Source organism: Callospermophilus lateralis, chromosome 4 (assembly GCF_048772815.1).
Source record: "Callospermophilus lateralis isolate mCalLat2 chromosome 4, mCalLat2.hap1, whole genome shotgun sequence".
NCBI classification, from domain to species: Eukaryota; Metazoa; Chordata; class Mammalia; order Rodentia; family Sciuridae; genus Callospermophilus; species Callospermophilus lateralis.
In genome coordinates, this window is record NC_135308.1 from 5,405,279 (window position 1) to 5,413,933 (window position 8,655).

The window sequence follows — 8,655 nt, forward strand, 5'->3', positions numbered from 1 at the left end:
GGGTTAATGAGGTCATTAAGGTGTGCTCCTAATCTGATAGCACTAGGTTCAGCTCTGAGGTGACTGTGGTCAAGTTAGAGGGTTTGTACCTTGAATCTTTGTCTCAAGAGCTCAATTCTCCTACTACAATATGATGCACACGTGTGCTTTCTATGTTAATTATCAGAGCCTAGTAAAGACAATGCCCGTCTGTTGTGAGCACATATGGTGGACGGTCAGCCATTGCCCATTCCAAGTCTTGGGGCTGACTCAGCCACCAGTGATAAAATGGGTGTGTGTGATTGTGCCTCATTAAACAGGACACTTTGAACTTATGGCCAACAGACTGCTTTAGGGTAGGACACTAGTCTTGCTCATTCTGAGACTGCTCTTGGAACTTTGATGAAATTTCACACAAAAAAAGGCTGGTTGTCTTCAGTGGGCACAGTTTCAGATGGAACTATGCAAGTCCCGGAATGCCAAATAGGGTGAGATGGAGCAGAACGGAATCACATTATACTTAAATTCAGTGTTTGAGAGAAGACTGGGCCTTTTGTTGTTTGCGTCTGGAGGCAGGACACAGGGACAACAGAGAGGCGAGCACACAGGGGACTTGCCATGAGGACTTTAATTGGGGCAAGGAATGGAAAAAGAGGAGGAGGCACTGGGTGATACAGTTTCCTCCTAGGTCTCACAGCAAACTGGGCTCTTGGGTCTCTCTGTCCCCGGTGCTCAGCGGCAGCAGAGTCTGAAGCGCTTTCCAGCGCGGAGGCAGGACCCATGGAACTGTTCTAGGCTATTACAGGACCCTCTTTTGCAGCGACAGATCAAGTTTCTCCTTAGGCCTGGGGACACAGAAAGAGCATCAGGCATAGAGCACTAAGGTCAGCAGTGGTGGTGATCCTGCATGCTGCATGGAGGAAGTGTGTCAGGGTGGCTGTGTCACATTGAGGCAGGATCAGCTGCAACCAGTGAGAATAAATATGCAGGCAAGGGTGGGTCCCCGCAGGATTCGAGAGCCTGTCTCACGAGTCTGTACGTTTTCCTGGTCCTGCCCCATCATGCATGCATGGGAACACATCCTTAGGCCTGTATCAAGTTTCTAAAAGCTTCTCTAACAGGGCAAACCATCTTCTTTAAAATAAAGCTCTCTCTTTAATGCAGGACAGATCCTGTGTTGGCAAATTTCACAGACTTTTCATAACTTTGAAAAGCTGTGGAGAAGGAATGTCCTGTAGATATCTGATTATCTTCTGTCAGCTCACAGATGAGGAATTTGAGGTCCAGGGAAGTAATCACCTAAACAGGTAGAGCCCAGTGCTGGGACTGAACCTGCAGCTGCCTGGTTCCCCTCTCTACCTCAATGCTCTGCATGTCAGCAGCACCCACCTGCTTCCCGAGGGGCAGAGTCTGCAGCCCCCGCAAAGGAGATGGCCGTGTCCTGGTCCTCTTCCCCTGGCTGCTCCTGCTCTGGGGCCTCCTCCTTGTTTTCTGGGAGAGGCTCAGCCTGGGCCTGGAGGGCCAGCAGGAGAAGGGCAGCGAGGAGGGCGAGGGTCCTCATGGCTGGAGTCACTGGAGGAGAGGAGGCAGGGGCCTGAGTGTGAGTGGAGCCAGGAGTCGGCTGCATTTATAGGTGTGCGAGGAGCAGGCTCTGGGCTGGAGGCTGTGTTCAGAGAAGGTGCGTTAGATGAGGGGGAGGAGGCGGCCCTTGTCCTCGGATCCCTTTGATGTTACACTGCTCTTGCACCTTCTATCAGCTTTGCCCGGCAACTTGAGCTTCTGTCCCAGGTGCAAGCTGGGGCTGATGTACAGGCCTGCTGTCTTTCCTGTCTGCCATCTGCTTGAACATTTACTTTCAACATTCAAAAAATAGAAGAAAGGACTTTGGTTCAATAAGTTCAGGGAACAAAGGCCTCGTGTGTTCTGAACATTGTCTGAACTCACTGGGGATGGAGATTCTGAAGTCAGACCTGGAACCCACCAGAGCACAGCGTTAGTGGTTGGCGGGGCTCAGGGCTGTTACACTGTCCTGAAGCAGGTTTCGAGGTTATAGGGTGAACAGGATCCTTCTGGAGCAAGAGTGGCGCTCACAGTGTCCTCATCAGGTGACAGGTAGGAGGAACTCAGCAGGACCCTAGGCAGAGAGCTGTCTGTGGCTGAAGACGGTCAATTTTTCTATCTTTATTGAGCTATGAGCAACAATTTAAAACTGTGTGTCTCTAAGAAAAAGCAAAAATGGGCAGATGAATTGGCTCGGACCTCAAGGTTTCCTCCCAGGGTCTGGGGGGAAGCAGACAGCAGAGTGAGGGGCTGGATAGGGAAGGGCAGAAAATGTTCTCATAGCACACATCTGGAGAGAGGTGAATATCCCGAATATGTAAGGAATGCAACTCTGTAGCAAAAAAAAAAAAAAAAAAAAAAAAAAAACCAAAACAACAACCTGTTGAGTGCTCCTGAGTTCAATCCCCAGTACCCTCCCACCCCCTAAAAAAATCAACCAAATAAAAATGGGCCCAGGACCCAAATATACATTTTTCAAGATGTAAGAATCTTTTAAGATGCCATTAGGGTCTCTATCAGACATGTCAAGTGGGATACATGTCATTTACCTCTCTCCATCTTGATTGTCAAAAGTCCTGACTTGTCCGCCCTTCCATCTGAGATGTTTATTATTTTTAGTTCAAAATTTCACGTTAACTTCTCTACCTGATGCAACATTGTCACATGAGGAGCTGTGTCCTGAGTCTTCTTGCTGGAGCTTCGGCTCCTCTTCCAAGCGGGCACCAGCGTAAGCAATGGGCACGTTCTTATGCACTTTGGTCTTTTCATCTGATCGTACATCTAAGAGACACCTTTGTGATGGTAGGTAGAGAGTTGTTAGAGAATTCCAGTATTCATCCATGCCATGCTCATCTGACTGTTTTTATCTATTAACTATTGATAACTTCATACAATTTGCATTTCCTGAAGTTTTACCATTAGGATCAAAGCTTCAGCAAATATCCTCATGCACATGCTATTCATATATGTATGACACAAATGGTCAGATCTGAAGGAGATAATAGAGAAGGTACTATTATTGCCAATCACCCATTTCTGCCCTGTTTTCTTCTTCCCTGTGTTTAAGGCAGCAATGTGCCACTTAAAATTCTAAAAGTCCCAGCTGTGTGTGACCACCAAGCATGGCCTGCCAATGGCACAGAGTCCTTGAGGAGGGCACAGTTTGCACATATGCAGGGGCAGCTGAGGCAGCAGCCATGCTGGGGTCACTGGGACCAACTCAGCAAGATGAAGAAGAGTCACCTGAGGCCTCAAGACCCTGCTTGAGACTTTGCCTCTCTACCCCATCCTTGGCCAGCTGTGTTCTCATTTGGGTTGATTTTGAACTGGGGAAAAACCTTAGCTGTTTAAGTTGCACTTTATTATAGTTGAATATAACCTGATGTCCCAGGAAAGCAGGGAGCTGAAACTCCAAACCTTTTTTTTTTGTGTGTTCTCAGAAAGAAGACTTGAAGTCAGACACCAAAACCCAGGCAGGAGAACTTTATTGCAAGTGAAAGTGAGGAGAAAGTAAAGTAAAGCACAGTGAGGCTTAAGCAGGGAGCACTCTCAAGAGAGAGAGTGGGCCATCTCCATACAGAGAACAAAAGGAGACAACGCTGTCCCAGGTTTATTACTGTTTGATGTTTACCAGGGCAGCTGGGGCCACCTTCTGGGCTCTTTCCAATCAGGTGTTCAACTGCTCCTTCACGCTGGGCGGTGGAGGTTTTGACCTTGGTTCGTCCCCCCTGGCACTGTCATGGTGGCCATCCTGTTCAGGAGCTTCATCCTGTGTTAATGTGGGCCCTGGGGTCAGTAGCCAGGCAGAAGCTCTTATCTTAGTTATCTCAGTGCTACTAAAGGACTCCTCCTTCCCAGACAGATGGAGACACCTGTAGCCATAAGTCCTAGCTTCACACCAGCCTCAGTGGACCCTGTCACGATGCATTTTCCCATTAGGTCCTTTGCTTCCATTTATTTTCTACAGATTAACGACCACTCTTTGCTTTCTCAGTAGTTTAAAGACCCTGAAGTAATTTAAAGAACACTTGTGACCTTGCCATGCATTTCCCTGTCCGTTGATAGCTGCTACCTCACACCAAGACCTGCATTTTGAAACTTTTTGGTCTTTCTGTCTGGGAGAAAACATTGGCATCCAAGTGCATTTTGATTTTCATTTCTCTTTTAATGAGAGACTTTGCCCATGGCTCACATCTTTAAAAATCTCGTCTTTTCTTTCGTGAATGGTCCATGTTCTCCGCCCCATTTCTGATGTTACTGTGCTGTTGTTTTTAGCTGGTTTGTAGGACCCCCTTTCAGAGTGGGGAGTGTTGCTTCTGTCCTGTGGGTTACAAATAATCCGCACACGTTGTCACTTGTCTCTGACTTTCTTCACACTGTTATCACTGTTGTTGTGGTTGTTTTTCCAAGGTGGAAACGTGAGACACATAGGTCATCGAGTTATCAGTGTTCTATTTTTTTTTTTATGATTTCTAGGATCCCCTCCAACTTGAGTTCTTAAGCATGCCCCCACCACCGTGTTTCTTCCAGCAGTTTGATGGTGTTTTATTTTTTTATTTAAAAAGCTATATCCATCTGAGCATTTGGGTGTGTGTATGAGCTGTGGAGAGCTGCTCCAGCCTCTCTGGGCTGTAAATGATTTTTCAGATGTTCCAAGGCCGGTTGCAGCAGGATTCAGTTCAGAACATATGAGAATGCCAGAGTGATCTGAGAGTGAAGCAATGGCTGTGTACGGCATACGGGAGACACACGCAGGAGGCAATTAAACAGCATAGAAAGAGAAATCCATCTACAGTGAACCTGTGTTCTGCAAGGGTCCCGAGCTTACTTGATGGCAAAAAGCAAAATCTCTTCACTGAAAACCTGTGGACAGGTGGACGACCACAGGAGAAAGCAAGAAGTCTCTGTGCTGCTGCTGTGCATATTATTTATTTATTTTTTATACCAGGGATTGAGCCAAGGGGAGCTTAACCACAGAGCCACATCCCCAGCCCTTTTTAATTTTATTTAGAGACAGGGTCTCCATGAGTGGCTTAGGGCCTCACTAAGTTACTGACACAGGCCCTGAACTTGTGATCCTCCTGCCTCAGCCTCCTAAGCCCCCAGGATGATGGGTGTGTGCCCAGCTGGATGTAGGTTTTAGGTCAAGAAAGTGACTTAAAAATCAACAAAATAAAAAGGCAAAAAATATAACGGATTTAACCAAAATTAAGGAAAAAATGCCAAGTGAATTTCTTTCCTACACACATAGTACCTTCATGGTTTGGGGCCAAATTTGACATGAATGACTTGAGACAGTATGAGAACTGAACTAAATTGCAAAGTGCTTGCTGTTGTTAATAGTTGATCTTGAATGGAGGATTTTGACAGGAATTTGTCCTAAGTTATTTTTTTTTTTCATTTTTCCTTTTCTAAATTTTTTTTTGAAAAAATCTTATTTATTCAATATTTGGATGTAGTTTTACTCTTTCTTTGACTTCAAATTATTTATATCTTGCTCAAAACGACTTTTTAAAGGAAAGCAATAAAATTCTAAATATATAGTGTGTGATGTTATCATTTTTGTGTATATCATTACATTTAAATATAATAATTAATGATAAAATATCTCCCTCATTTCACATTTAAAAAATGTGAAACTCCACTTTTTCAAAAACTTTTTCTAGAATTGAGATTAATCAAGGGGACATTCATTTTGTTCTTCTATGAGGCCAGGAAAGCAAAGTAAAGATTTTGGAGATTTCTAGGCAAGGCAGAAACTCACATGGGATTTACCTGTTTTGGAGAATTTTCTCAGCAATGAAGGACACTGTGAGAACAGTGTAAGGGAGCTGTGGGCGTGGCATTTGCCTTGACCCTGGGACAGGAGAGAGAATGCATAAGGAATCCTGCTCACCTGGTGATGGCACAAGTGAAGGAGCCTAGAGCAGGTTCAGGGAGGGGAGAAGCAAAGCAGAGACTTGGACACTTACATGGGCACAGGGAGAGCACAGGGAGCAGAGGCCAATGCTGGCCCTGACAGGGTGCCCTGGAGCAGCTCCTGAGAGCGAGATGGGTGGGCAGAGGAGTGTGCTGGAGTCTAGGAGTTACCCAGAGATGAGAAGATGAGGAGTGACCATGGGGAGCCTGAGCACAGGACAGAGAGGGAGGGAGGGTCCTGGAATCGAGGGGACGAGGACAGAGTGGTGTCCTTGCTGTCTCCAGGTGGGCGTGTGAGGGCAGTGCCCTTCCCCAGGATGCAGAGCAGGGGGCGCCCAGGCTGGTCCTGGTGTCAGAGGCGTTTGCAGTGCAGGGAACACAGCAGAAGTACCAAGTGCTGGTCCTTTCCCAGGCAGTGAAGCAGAGCCTCTGTGAGGGTCAGCAAGTGTGTCTTAATGGCACTGCTCTGAGCTGCAGGACACTTGATGTGTGGCCAGAAAGACGGAGGACAGGGGCTCCATCTCCCAGGTCTTCAAAAGCAATGGACTCAAAAGCTTTCTCTCATATGCCATTGCCTGGATCTATGCAGGTGAATGAATTCTGGACATCCTGGCCATTCTCCCAAGACATTCTTTATCCTATAGGGCGATCTGTTGGTGCACAAAGACACTTGTTTCACATGTTTCTGAATTTGACACTGAATTGTAGGGTATAAAGTGGTCTTTAACTCCACTCTGGGTTTCTAGTTAATATTTCTCCTCCCTCCTTAAGTTTGAATTTTCCTTTTAAAATTTTAGGTGTCCATGGTTTATCACCATGGCTCAAGGGGAAGATGATGCCAACCACCACCTGGACTCAGGTGCCCTGACCCATCCTAGAGGGCCACATGCTTCCAAATGTTCATTAGTTTCATCCAAAGGAAAATGTGGAATTAAGTGGTCAGTCAGGACATTAAATGGCCCCTCGTCTGTTCCGAGTGGAACAGATTATACCACAGGGCCATCTGCAGGGCTACTGGTGCTTACACAGAAGGGAACAGAGAGGCTTATCAGATTAGGATCTTAGCTCATGAGGCCTCACAGGCACCAAGCAAAGAGATGGTCCACGTGGTTCAGGAGACTGTTAGCCCAGAGAAACATCAGAAGGCGTTGGTGACATGTGGGAGTTTTCTGTGGGTTCTGCCTGCCTCCTCTCCTCTCTAATGCTATGACATATCTACACTGAAACCTGAAGTCCCAGCCATGTTTGGAAGGGTCTGGTTCTTGAGATCCTGATTTCAATGATTAATTACAAACATGAAACAAACATTATTATTATTATTATTTTAAAGAGAGAGAGAGGGAATTCTTTAATATTTATTTTTTTAGTTTTCAGTGGACACAACATCTTATTTTATTTTTTATGTGGTGCTGAGGATCAAACCCAGTGCCCCGTGCATGCCAGGCGATCCTGTTACCGCTTGAGCCACATCCCCAGCCCCAGGCAGCAGTTTTCTTTTTATAATTCAGAAGGCTCCTGCATACCCTTTAGAGGTGAGCACCCCTAGCGGGACCTTCAGGCATGAGGACCTTATCTCTGACCCTTCTCTCTCTCTGTTTACGCCACCTGCATTGCCCCGACTAAGCTCAGCAACGGCGCAGCCCCCGTGAGAATGCAATCTGCTGGCCCAGGACTGTCTCCGTGTTCTTCTCCTGTGTCGCTTCAGTGTTTCCATGAAGCATCCAGCGACCCCAGAGTGTGAGTGCCCACGCTGAATTCCCAGGCAGGTGGGAGCTGCCCCTTCAAGAAACTGGGCACAAGTCACTGCAGTAGCACATCGTGGGCAGCAGGTGGCACTGACACCCTCGAGATTCAAGTCTGTTTCCCCAAGGTCTGCCGAGGGGAGCGGTTTTTGGCATCAATTCTGGTGACTGACAGCCAGGGGCCCACACTGCACCACTAGTCCCAGGGCAGCTGAATCAATTTAAAAAAGTTGATGGAAGAGGCTTGAGTCCAAGAGCTCTGGAGGACTGTGAGCACCCTGGGGCTCTGAGCTCACCTACCAAAGCTCCAGTCCTCCAATCCCTTCGGGATGGCAGGCTGTTGTTGGTTGCTTGTGACACTTTGGGGAAGGTCAGACCCTTCCTAAGCATGTGAGTACTTGAAGCCTGAAGTAGGTCAGCAAAGTGTGCCTGGTCTGATTTTCCTCGTGAGCACCTGTAATGACCTGAAGGTGGAGATGGAGCCGAGTTGTGGACAGCTCAGGAACTCAGTGCTTCTGATCTAAACCCACCAGGGAGGGAACAACTTTGGGAAATGGAGTCATCTAGTGTAGAACCACAATAGGGTGGTTTCCCACATTTTCTAGTAATATTAATTGTGGCATTTTCTTATTGAAAAGCAATAGACATGAAGATGTCCCAGGAGCACAGGACATGTTAAGGGAAGACAGAAAGCCTGAGCTTGTCCTTCAAGGTTGAGAGAATGGGCCAGGTCAAGGGGGAGGCAGCTGGGAGCTGTTTGTCAGGGGTAGGATGGGTGTCTGCCTCTGTGAGCCAAGGGAACAGAAGGCCAGAAGCAAACTGATTTCCTGGTGTGAACTTCCCCTTCCTTCCCCATCAAGGTGCCCTTGTGTCTGAGAGCTGTCTCTGTCACCTGGCTTTGCAGCAGGGGTGGAGGGACCGCCACCAGCAATGTCTCAGCACTCCTTGGTTGAAA